The sequence below is a fragment of the Sceloporus undulatus genome, chromosome 3, assembly GCF_019175285.1.
Source record: "Sceloporus undulatus isolate JIND9_A2432 ecotype Alabama chromosome 3, SceUnd_v1.1, whole genome shotgun sequence".
Classification (NCBI taxonomy): Eukaryota; Metazoa; Chordata; class Lepidosauria; order Squamata; family Phrynosomatidae; genus Sceloporus; species Sceloporus undulatus.
The window spans coordinates 41,333,058-41,345,542 of record NC_056524.1 but is presented as its reverse complement, the minus strand read 5'-3'; the positions used below and the strand labels follow the sequence as shown (position 1 = coordinate 41,345,542).

General features: G+C 39.3%; 1 protein-coding gene and 1 pseudogene across 7 annotated transcripts in view; one reads left to right on the top strand and one right to left on the bottom strand.

Moving 5' to 3' along the window:
* The window catches only part of ZBTB20 (zinc finger and BTB domain containing 20), a 642,360-nt gene that overhangs the window by 237,007 nt on the left and 392,868 nt on the right, over positions 1-12,485 (bottom strand). The gene's annotated exons all lie outside the window — the stretch shown is intronic.
* Positions 8,415-8,510, top strand: LOC121927444 (annotated as a pseudogene).

Here is a 12,485-nt window from a genome sequence, read left to right as displayed (position 1 = left end):
ATAAAAGATCTACTTTATTCTACTATATACAGCTCCAAAACTATCCAACACAACAATACACCTCCACAACTACTACCCACAAAATACATTGGGATTCATAGTCATTATTATAGTCATTGCAAGATACCACCCACTCTTGTCTGTTTCCACCCAGTGGGCGTGTACACCATTCTCATTGGTTCTCTTGGTTCATCCCATAATTAATGATTTCATCATCTCACCTTGACCACTTTAACAATTCTCAGGTGTGTTCAATTATCCACTTTACATTTCTGTCCTTGGCATTTAGGACTTGTTAATTGCATTACCATTTACAACTGTGTGGTTTCTAATTGTTTCTGCTGAGTCATCCTGACTCTCACATACATGTTTTATTTCATTCACTGTATATCCCATGTTGCTTTTTCCTTAACATTTATTAGAATACCAAATTACTAGATTAACTATTACTTCTCATAGAGCTTTTACTTCCGCTGCTCCTAAACTGTGGAACGGCCTACCGAATGATATCCATCTTATTACCACCTTAGATGCTTTTAAGAAGGCACTTAAGATGGATCTCGTTCGGCGGGCTTACTCACCTGACCTTGTATAGGAGCCTTATTAAATAAAATGTTCCACTCCTTTGATTATGACTGCCATGTTTGCTATGATTGTCATGCAGTTTTATTAATAATGTAAGTATTTTATTGATTGTATCTTTGTATTTGTATTTTGTATTTATTTTATCGGATGTAATCCCACCTCGATCTTCAGGGAGAGGCGGGAAATATAAACAAATTATTTATTATTATTTATTTATTATTATCACCCTGCGACCAAGCCTGATTTAGGCTATGCTAAATTAATAACAACACCTACTGGTTTAGATTTGTTTGTTTTTACAAATTCTTCTTATAAATGTATTTTAACCCCTTTATAGCCAGGACAAATATAGTCTTGCTGCTGCATATTGTCCGGATCTTCTGGGAGACCATGATCAGTTCTCTGTCCTGTGCTGCCCTACTCCTTTCAAGGAAGTTTCTTGGATTTTTCCGTATCAAATTTTCTTATTCCGAAATAAGAATTTTGAATAGAATTACTTCAGGATAACAGGTTGCCAAATAGAGTTCAATGTTTTATGTTCTCCAGTTGCTTGTTTACAAAATGAGATCTACGTTCCTTCCTCACATAATTGCTGTGAGGGTACATTAGCCATGGTATATTAATAGCCAGAGACAATGGTGATTGCAGGCCAGCAAGAACTAAGTAAAGAATTCTGCCCTTTATAACCCATACACCTTTTTGAAAACTACTGTTAATAGTTTAATATTTTTTTGCCTGTGGCACAGTACACTCAGCTTCAGTTTTTATGACATCTGACAGACCTGTCCTATTAAACTAGGAATGGCAAATCATCTGTCCTTTATATACATTAAGTGCTCTGACTATGTTTATCTTTTGAGCTGCTGTGAAAATAGGAGAACTTTTCAGTTAGCTGCCCCTAATTCACTCTTCCCATCAAAAGGACCTATAATTCATTCTTTCCCCAAAAAGTATCTAGATAAACCAGAGGTAAGAAGATCATATTATTTCATACAAAGTGGTTGCCATGTGGGGGTTGCTTGAAATTGCTTCAATATGATAACTTTCCTGTGCTGCATGTTGCTCTTTTACATGGATACCAGCATCATCTTATAGATAATCATATTTTGCAGAACATTTTATAGACAACTTGTAGTGACATGGAAGCAAGTCACTGATGCCAGCTAATCTAGTATTTCTTCAGCATTAGCATTCAATGGATCCTCAGCTTCTAAACAGCTGTACATGATTAACAAGCAATAGCCATAGTAAGTACATTTCTATACTTCTTATCAGTGCATTTAAGCACTCCCTAAGTGGTTTACAATGTGTGTAATCTCCCCCAACAAGCTGGGTACTCATTTTAGTGAGCTAGGAAAGATGCCAGGCTGAGTCAACTATGGAACCCCTGCCTGGTATCAAATTCACAACCTTGCGACTGTGAATGAGTGGCTGCAGTACCAGCATCTAATCACTGCACCACAAGGAATAGATAGGAATGAACAAATCTGCTTAATTCATCTTCAGTAATTTTTTGTGGATTTGTCAAGCTGGGTGGCCATGTTCTAGAAGAGTTTATTCCTGATGTTTCACCAGCATCTGTGCCTGGCATGTTCAGAGAATGCTGGCATTCTTCCGTGAAACGTCAGGAATAAACTCTTCTAGAACATGGCCACATAGCTCAAAAACTCCATTAAAAACTATGGATGCCAGCCATGAAAGCCTTCAACTTCATATCTTCAGTAACTTCTGAATTTGTTGAAACACATATTCATCCCATCCAGATTCTGCATCAGATTGTGAATGTGGGTATAAGGTTTGTAAAAAATTCTATACACATTCTTCCCAATAGATGCAATTTTGTACAAATTTTCTTTTGATGGGCAATTTTTTACACCCATATTTTCTCAATAAAGGAGAAAGGAAAGTATAACCTTTGGGGGCAAAAAAGTAACACCCATGACCATTTTTGCAGTTTCCAAGCCCTCCAATTTTTAAGACTTTGAAGTTTATCGCACTTACCTTAGAACGGCTCCTGAGCTTTCTTAAAGGGGCCGCTCCTGGAACGGGAGGCGGAAGGGAACATTGTATATCGCACAGCGAGAATGCCACTGCTGCTGAGCGTTCCCCTTCTGTTCTGGGAGCGTTCCCAAGGGCCAATTTTCGGGAACACTTTCTCAAGCATTCTCAAAAAATCGGCCCTCTAGAACAGAAGGCTCCCAGAACGGAAGGGGAATGCTCGGCGGCGGCATTCTCACTGTGCAATATGCAGCGTTCCCCGCTTCCTCCCGTTCCAGGAATGGCCCCTTTAAGAAAGCTTAGGAGCCGTTCTAAGGTAAGTGCGATAAACTTCTACGTTTTTACAAAAAATTCTGAACACAGTCTAGGGGTCATGTGCAGAGCAGTTTGATTACCTGCCCACCGCTTTTTGCCATTAAAAAAAAAAAAAGTACATAAACCAGAAGTTGACTTCCAGTTTGCCTTCTGATTGGAAAAAAACCCTCTCCTTTGCTAAAACATTTCAGGAGGGGCTGAAAAACATGGTACAATTGCTCCTGCTATCTTAGGATGCATGTGTGTGAACTTCTTGTAGCAAATAGTAAAGAAACAGATGATGATATGGTGAGGGCACAGTGAGGTATGTGGTTGCTTGAGGTAGTGGCCATCAATCACTGCAAATCACCCATCCCAACCTTAATATATGATTTTTAGCATACCTTTTCCCCACTGTACATATTTTGATCAGACAAAGGTAAAATTCAGAGATATACAAAAATGAAAAATTACTTGTTTTCCAGTTGACATATTGGCTTGGGAAATGTGTGCTAGATCAATTCAGATTAGAATGCAAATCAAACAAAAATCACCTTTCCTTGCCATGGCAGGGATTTCACCTATATAGTGTTCATTATCTGACAATATGTTGGTTCATTCAATTATTTTTTAGAAAAATTCTAAAGATACTTTCTCCTGCTGTTTTAAAACAATCTGATGTTGATCATTCTTTCCTTTTTCTTTTTTGTTTCTGATTCTTTAATTTATTATCTTTTTGTTTACAGGCTTTTTTTAAAAAAAGAGGTATTTTAATTCTTATACAGATAATTTTTATTCTTCTTTAATATGTTGTGAGCCAAACGTTAACATTTTGATAAAGGTGCTTTATGTGTGTGTGTGTGTGTGAGAGAGAGAGAGAGAAAGGGTGGGGGGAGAGAGGAAGAACAAATACATTCAAAAAGGTACAGTGAAATGGTTACTTTGGGCCCATACAGGCAGGCCAAAATAAAGCTGCTTCAGGTCATTTTGGAGGTATACTGTTTAAATGACACACACATCTTAAGAGGCCAGAAGCTGCACCAAAGCTGTGCTCCAGTCCTTAAGACTGGAGTGTGGCTTTGGTGCAGCTTCTGGACTCTTAGGATGCATGCATCATTTAAACAGCATACCTCCAAACTGACCCAAAACAGCTTTATTTTGGCTTGTCTGTATGGGACTATAGCTGGCCCCTGAGGACAATTTTTTTTCATGAATACAGAAGACAGGAAGGTGCTTTATACTAATTCTCAAGCTAGTTACATCTACTTCAGTGGTGTCTAATTTGTTTGACAGTGTCTCTGAGGTCTTTGACAGAGATATTTCTTAATGGTGCAGGTGTTAAGACTGCTAAATTAGGGCCTGGAAAATCCAGAATCTAGACCCCAAAGAGCCATGAAACCCATAGAATCATAAGGTTGGACGACACCGTATGGGCCATCTTATCCAACTCCTTGCCATGCAAGAATATACTATCAAAACATTGCTGACAGATGGCCATCCAGCCTGTGGTCCACTATGATGCCTGGATCCTTTATGCATGTACTTCTGTCAAGACAGGTGTCACCCATCCTATATTGGCGCATATCATTTTTACTGCCCCAGTGTAGTGTCTTACATTTCTTCCTCCTGAAATTCATTTTGTTAGTTTTGGCTCCACTTTATAATCTGTTAAGGTCATTTTGAATTTTGATCCTGTATTCTGTGGCATTAGCTACCCCTCCTAATTTAGTATCATTTTCTAATCTGATAACTATGCCCTCTGTCCCATCATTCAAGTCACTGATAAAGATGTTGAATAGCACTGTATCCAGGAGAGAACCCTGTGGCACCCTGCTAGTTACTTTTCTCCAGGATCAGGAGGAAACATTGTTGAATTGGTCATACTAACCAGTAAACTGTCATTCTAACCAGTAAAAAGTAAGACATTCATAGTTGAAGATTTCAGATTCTCTATTTATATGTGAGTCAAAGAACAGGATAAATTAATGTCTTGTCCTGTGTACTCTTTTTAACAGTCTGTAACAATAAACATTGTGAAGAATTTAAGTTCTTTTGTTTTTTGTGAGTTTTTCGGGCTTTGTGGCCGTGTTCAAGAACAGTTTATTCCTGACGTTTCGCCAGCAGTTGTGGCTGACATCCTCAGAAAATGCTGGAATAGAAGAGAGTGGGAGAGAGTCCTTAGGACTGGAGCACGGCTTTGGTGCAGCTTCTGGCCTCTTAGGACACATGCAAGATTTAAACAGCATACCTCCAAAGTGACCCAAAGCAGCTTTATTTTGGCCAGTCTGTACAGGCTCTATATATACAGTTGGTTGAGAGGAGGTGATTAGCATGTTAATCTGTGTATTGTTCTATTGTTGAAAGGCAAGGCCTACAGGCTGTCCATTTACTTAATGATCCATTGTCTGCTGGGAATCCCCCTCACCCTGGGTGGCTTTTGCATTTTCTGGGCCCTGATTTTGGTGTTTTTCAGGACTGGTAGCCAAACTTTGATTACTTTAAAGGTTTCTTCTTTCCTGTTGAAATTGTCCAGGTGTTTATGGATTTCAATAGCTTACCTGTGCATTCTGACCTAATAGTTGTTGGCATGGTCCAGAATTTCGATGTTTTCAAATAGCATTTTATGCGCAGGATGGTTTATAACATATTCTGCTACTGCTGATTTTTCTGGCTGTCCCAGACTGCAGTGCCCCTCATGTTCCTTGATTTGTGTTTGAAGGTCCCTATGTAGACGTGTCCACAGCTGCATGGTATGCGGTAAACTCCTGAGGGTGTGAGAGGGTCTCTCCTGTCCTTCGCTGAGCATAGCATTTGCTGGATTTTCTTGGTCGGTTTGTAGACCAATAGGAGGTTGTGTTTCCTCACCAGTTTCCTATTCTGTCTGTGACAGAAGTAAGTTCTTTCCCTATCTCCTAATACAAATTACTTGGGGAAAAACAGCTATGGAGAGAGGACAGCTTTTACTTGCTGCACAAAGGAATAAGTCTTAAAATAAACAGAGAAAGAAAGCTTGAAAGGGATATCAATTATTATAAAGACATTTGATTAGTTTCATTATTACACTGAGTTGAATTTGGTGAAATTGATTTTCATTCTCATTGCTATAGACTCTTGTGCAATTCCTTGCATTACTGGTATCTTTTTCTTCCACAACCTTCCTTATGGGTTCCTTATAGGGGATCCCTATGGGGGCTGCAGGGGAAAGGGGGATTATGTTCTAGCAGTTGTGCCTAGCCTACTGATGAGTGGACACCATTTTCTGCAAGTCTTGGCACACAGGCATGTAAGACATCCATTTTAATGAAACTACGAAGGACTGATCTGTGTCTGGATAGTAACCACAGGCATGGCAGACTGGCCTCCATGGTGGAAAAAGGACAGGATATAAATGTAAAGATTTCAGACTGGAAGAAAAGGTTAAGAAAGGGTAACACTAAAGGTTACCATGTCCCCAGAATCCTTACCCTAGACCCTTGAATGTATAAAAGTGGGTCGTTTATCAGGCATCAGGCATGTTTTGGAAAAGGCAAGCACACAGTTTTCATTCTATTGTGCACTTGTATTTGAAACCAACTTTTCTGCTGTGACCCTCTCCTCTATACTTACCCTGTCTATTCCTCTAAGGAGCAACATGCCTTTTCAATCTGCCTTCCTGGGGTCTACATTTGATTACAGCATTCACATTCTATTTAGATTCTTTTGTACCATGCCCTGTGGTGCTCATACGAAAGGTGTTATTTATAAAATGTAATTCTGTTGTATTGCAATTTGGATTCAAAGAGGACAAGTAATATAAAATACTTAGTTTATTTAATAATTCCTTGGATTTATTAAATCAGGATCTTTACAAGATTAGTGCTGGGAGGTAGGAGGAGGTTATTAACTAATAAACAGGCTTAAGGCATCCCCCACTCCTCTATAAAATATACATTATTTAAGCAATTTATCTTTGAAGAGCCAAGATGTGCATCCAGCTCAAAACTCTCTCTCTCTCTTTCTGTGGGTGTGTTTGCAAAGTATTGTGAACAGTCACAAAAGTTTTATAATGATGACAGTGACCAATAACCATAATGCTTTTGAACTACATTAGTATATGGGGGCAAACATCATAGATGATCTGTTCGAAGATTTAATCTTCATGATGGTGTATATGTGAAGGTCGCTGCCCACCCTTCATCTTGACACTGGCTCTTTAGACTCTGCTCATACCTAATTTATGTCAAGGGCCCCAAGATACTCTCCTATGATGGCCCAACACCCCTGTGTTTCTAAAGATCAGTAGGATGGTTTGATTTCAAAACACAGGCCAAGTGGATATTCAAACAAGAATAAAAGTTTATTTTAAAACAGAATGGAAAAGGGTAACTTGGGCAGGATACAGACTGCCCAAAAGGGCGGTCTGCTGCTGCCCTAGTTTCCTGTGCAAGGGAGCCGCAGCGGACAAACCGCGCGGCTCCCTCGTGCAGCAAAAAGAACCCGCCAAAAGCAGGTTCTTCTTGTGTCGCCTTTGTGATGTTGCAAGGCGCCAATGGCGCACTTGTGGCATCATAAAGGTACCGAGATGTACAGATGCTAGGCGTCCATCATGTCAAAAAGGCGGTGCCCTTATGTAAAGCACCGCCCCTCGCACGTGACGATGGTGCCCCATAGGGCCCGTCTATTGAGCGCCTTGGACATGAAGTTGTTACTGTGTCTTTCTTGGTTACATATATACAGGTTTGTTCTTAAATCCCAATTAGTAACTCAGCCACACAGCTATAATATCCCTCAGGAAATTACGTAACCGAAACCCCTCTTCCAGAGTGGCTACACTGAGTCTCTCTTCTCTAGACGCCCAAACTAATACTGTCTGGACCTATCAGACCCTTTCTTGGTCTATGATCAACACCCCACTCTAACAAAATGCTGTTCCCTCAGGAACTTCTGGAACCCAGTCCTCTCTTGGACTCTACTGTTCCCCAACTGAACTTCAGCTTCCTCCCTCAGGATTCCAAACCTTAACTGACTAAAACCAACTGCCAAGCGGAATCTTCAAACTCCTCAACCAGCACCTGATTGGCTTAGGATCTCTGGGTTCTGATTGGCTGGTTTTTGAGTCAGTTCATCACAGTATATATACATCTTTCATTTGTATGTCCATTGAAAAGTTATGGCAAGCAACAGCTTACATCTCCATATAGAAACGTCATGTATGATGCAGTACCATTCATCACTTGTTACAAATAAAGGTGTTTAGAATTTGTACTTAACAAGTTCAATGGAACATCTTCAGAATAAATATTCTTAGGACTATGGCCAGCATGGCCAACTCCATTTTCATGGACAACCAGCAGATGAAGTAGCTTCTCATGAGCTTTAATTAGTCAGCCTTTAGGTTCCTCCTGCCTTTCCCTTCAACATTCACCTGTATTGCATAAATATTGTTTAGCCTCACTTACGGATGATTATGTTGATGAAGGTACATCTACAGACTCTGTGTTGATAGTACTGTTACATCAGCATTGAGACAGGGCTCTTCTTTACACTACTGTAAAAGAGTGCTCACTTCGGCAGCACATATACTAAAATTGGAATGATACAGAGAAGATTAGCATGGGCCATGATACACTACTGTAAAAGCATCATATGTGTATGTGCTTTTAGGTCTCTGGTCAATTTATGGTGCCACCATGAATTTCTTAGGAAAGGAATACTCAGAAGAGGTTTTGCCAGTTCCTTCCTCTAAAACATAGCCTACAGCACCTGGTATTTTTGGCAGTCTCCCATCCAGGTACTGATAAGAGCTGATCCTTCTTAACTTTCAAGATCAGATAGAATACTGGCTAAAATCTAACTACTCACCCAGAGTAGATGTATTGAATCAATTGTTAAATAATAAGTCAAAACTTCAGAAGATCCCACTAATTCAATGGGCCTAGCAATTGGATTTAAATCTCAGAATTGTAGAAAAAGAAACTAAACAGGCACATCAACAACCCTTCAGTTTTGTAGGATCATTCATTTACCAGAACGCCCCCAACCAAAAGATTTTTGTTGGAATCACAGAGCTGGAAGAGACCACAAGGGCCATACTGTCCATCTCCCTGCCATTCAGGAATACACAATCAAAGCACTCCCAAAAGATGACTATCCAGCCTGTTTAAAAATCTCCAAAGGAGAACCCACCACATTCCAAGGAAGCATATTCCTGCTGTTGAACAGCTCTTACTATCAGGAAGTTCTTACTAATATTTAAATGGATTCCCTCTACCTGTAATTTTAATCCATTGTTCTGTGTCCTAGTCTCTGGAGCAGCAGAAAACAAGTTTATTCCATCCTCAATATGACATTTCTTCAAATATGGAAACATTCACAGCTCTCTAAGATGCTCCTCATAGTTTCCAGACTCTTCCTCATTTTAGTCGCTTTCCCCTGGGCATGCTCCAGCTTGTCAATATTTCTCTTCAACTGTGGTATCCAGAACTGGACAGTATTCCAGGTGAAGTCTGATCAAAGCAGAGTGAAGTGGCACTATTACATAGCTCCATCTAGACATTATACTCCTACTGATGCAGCCCAGAATCATATTGGCTTTTAAAGCTGCTGCTTGACACTGTTGACTCATGTTTAGCTTGTGATCTACTAAGACTCTTAAATTGCTTTCACATGTACAGTTGCAAAAACCAGATGTCACCCATCCTACATCTGTGCATTTCAATTTTTTCTGCCTAAGTTTAGTACCTTGCATTTCTCCTTCTTGCAATTCATTCCTGACATAAGCAGGAGCAAAACATGTCATCAGATCCTACTGTGGCAAATTTTACAAGAAAAATCTGATGCTATTGTTGGACACGTCACATGCATTCAGCCTCAAGGGAAGACAATGGGAAACCTCATCTGAACAAATCTTGCCAAGAAAACACCATAATAGGTTCACCATAAGTCAGAAACTACCTGGAGGCACACAACAACAACAACAACAACAACAACAACAACAACAACTATGTGTATTCACATGAATACTAGAGACCAAGATCTGATTTTCAACACCCATCAAAATGGAAAGAAACTGTCTTTGGATTAACTGGCTTTAAAAAAATTGAATTTTGAAAGAATTAAGAATAAAAAACAATTCTCACTTAACATCCTTATAAAGACTAAAGAGCATAGTCTTCTCTCTACCACTCTTGATTTTCACTTTCATGATTTTCACTTTCATGCCTTCAAATCAGCTGTGTTTTCTCACCTCTAGCCTTGGATAAAATGCCTGAAGCAATCTGACTGAGGAAATTTTGACATTGTGAAAAGAAGTGAACTTGAAATTGGACTATTAATAGGGTTTGTTAATTTGTCTGCACAACAGGATCTTTTTATCATGCTTAAGTATAACGTCAATATGCAAGAATTCATAGCAAAGCCCTTGGAGGTGATCTAATCCAGCAACCTATTTAGTGCAGGTTCACACTGTAGAATGCACCTCTAGCATCAATATCAGATGGTTATGTGGCTCTACTTAAATACCCTGTGCCTCTCTGAGTTCCACTGTAAAAATGTATACACAATTAGAAAGTTTAAGGGCAGTCTGCTGCCCTACCACATACTAGTTCTTGTCCTGTCCTCTGGAGCAACAAAGAACAAGACTGTCCCATCCTCTTCACTTTACAGACTCTTCTCCTGTCTCCCTTTAATCCCCTTTTAACACATTCCCCATTTCCTTCTGCGGTATCCATTTCCCTTCCCTTTTTATTTCAAACACCTGTGATTTTCCAAGCTTCAATTGGTGTCAGATCTAAATATTACCCTAACACCAAGAACAGTTCATGACAATTGATAGAATTCAATGGTATAACCGTGTTAGTCTGTAGACTACATGGCTTGGGTCCATCTTACTTGTGGCAGTATCTTTTTCCCTGTAATCCACCCTGCACACTCAGGTCCTCTGGGAAGAATTTACTGCAGCTGAAAAAGACCAGGCTGGCTGCAATTTCCCAGAGGACTTTTTTCAGCAGCTGCTACAATAATATGGACTGACCTACCGGAAGAGATCTGTCAGATTACCACCCTTGACACCTTTAAGAAGGCAGTGGATCTCTTCCGGTGGGCATTCCCAGACTGACCTCCCATTAAAAAGAAAATACAGTCTGTTCACAGCTGTTTTCACAATCTGCCTATTTTTAAATGTTTTGAAATTACTGTAACCTTGAATGTTATATTTGATGGTTTTATTATTATGTTTGGGGATGGTTGGGTATTGTTTAATTTATGATTATTTTGTATTATGTTTTTTATCTTTTTATTGTAACCCGGCTCAATCTGTAGGGAGAGGCGGGCTAAAAATAATAGGGTCATTGTAAGTCAGAAGTGACTTGAAGACATATAATGACAAATTGCTTATAACATTAGAGTAAAAGTTATCATTTTTTGTCAGTGTAAAGCATGAAAGCACGTGATGAACTAATTTATCATAAGATCTACAGGAATTCTACCTGAAAAAACATCAGCATTTCCAGATTATGACATACTGAACCAATCAGCTGAAGCATTGAAGCTGTAGGGTCAGGCACAGCAAAATAGTGCAAGCAAGCAAGCATCACCCCACCAACAGTGTTTCCCTGGATTACCAATTATTGCCCTTTATGATACTCTGACCTAAATATGTACTGAATAATAAAGAAAAGGTTTGATTTATTGCTGTTGAACAATGAGAGATGATTCAACAGAAAGAGAACAATTGTCATGGTAGGATGAGAATTCTCAAACTTTGCTATTACACAACAGGAGCTCTCAAATCCTTCCATTGCTTAGCAAATAATTAGACAATTAAAACATAATAAAACCTACTTTAGCCTTACCAACGGTAACAATCACTTCTTGGGTGGCCACACAAGCTGTTCCCTTTCCCACCCTAAGAGACAGGAAGGAGAAGAAACCTTTCCTCCTATCCAGCATCCAGTCATTGCCAATGGGATCATACTGGGACTTGAGTCATCAGCAGCTGACACACAGCTGCCTATATTTCAACTGGCTGAGAATGGACATTTTGCCTTCTGGATGAATAGAAACACATTAAAACATCTAAAGGAGAGAAGAGGTTCATATAAGAAAGGGAAACTGGAAGCCCAACTACCACATCTACTTCTTAGTCCACATTTCCATGGTCCTGTTAAGCCAATTGACTGGATGAGATACTGGCTTGTACAAATCACAATTCAAGGATTGTGACTGGAAGTTACAGATATAACTCATGATCTAATTTAATTCAGGGGCTTAATTAAGGAGAACTTAAATGGATGGTTGGCTGTCAGGCGTTTAATATACGTATTTCGGGAAAATACAAAAATAAATGAATTCCATGGTCAGGACACATGGGTACAGTAAAAACTAAAATAACCTCTCTTCATCCAGTATATTCTCACTCACAGAGGAGATGAAGGCTCAATAGATAAGGGAGAGCTGGAGAAAAAGACTGGGATTCAGAAATTAAAAGATGCAATTTAAGCTCATAAAAAGTATGTTAAGAGTGGGGGAAAACAATCCTTGAAGAAAGCTGAACATGTGTAAAATCTAGACTTAGTACAAATGTATAATTTAAAGCAGTTGACAAAAGACTGAGTTCTATAAAACTTGGA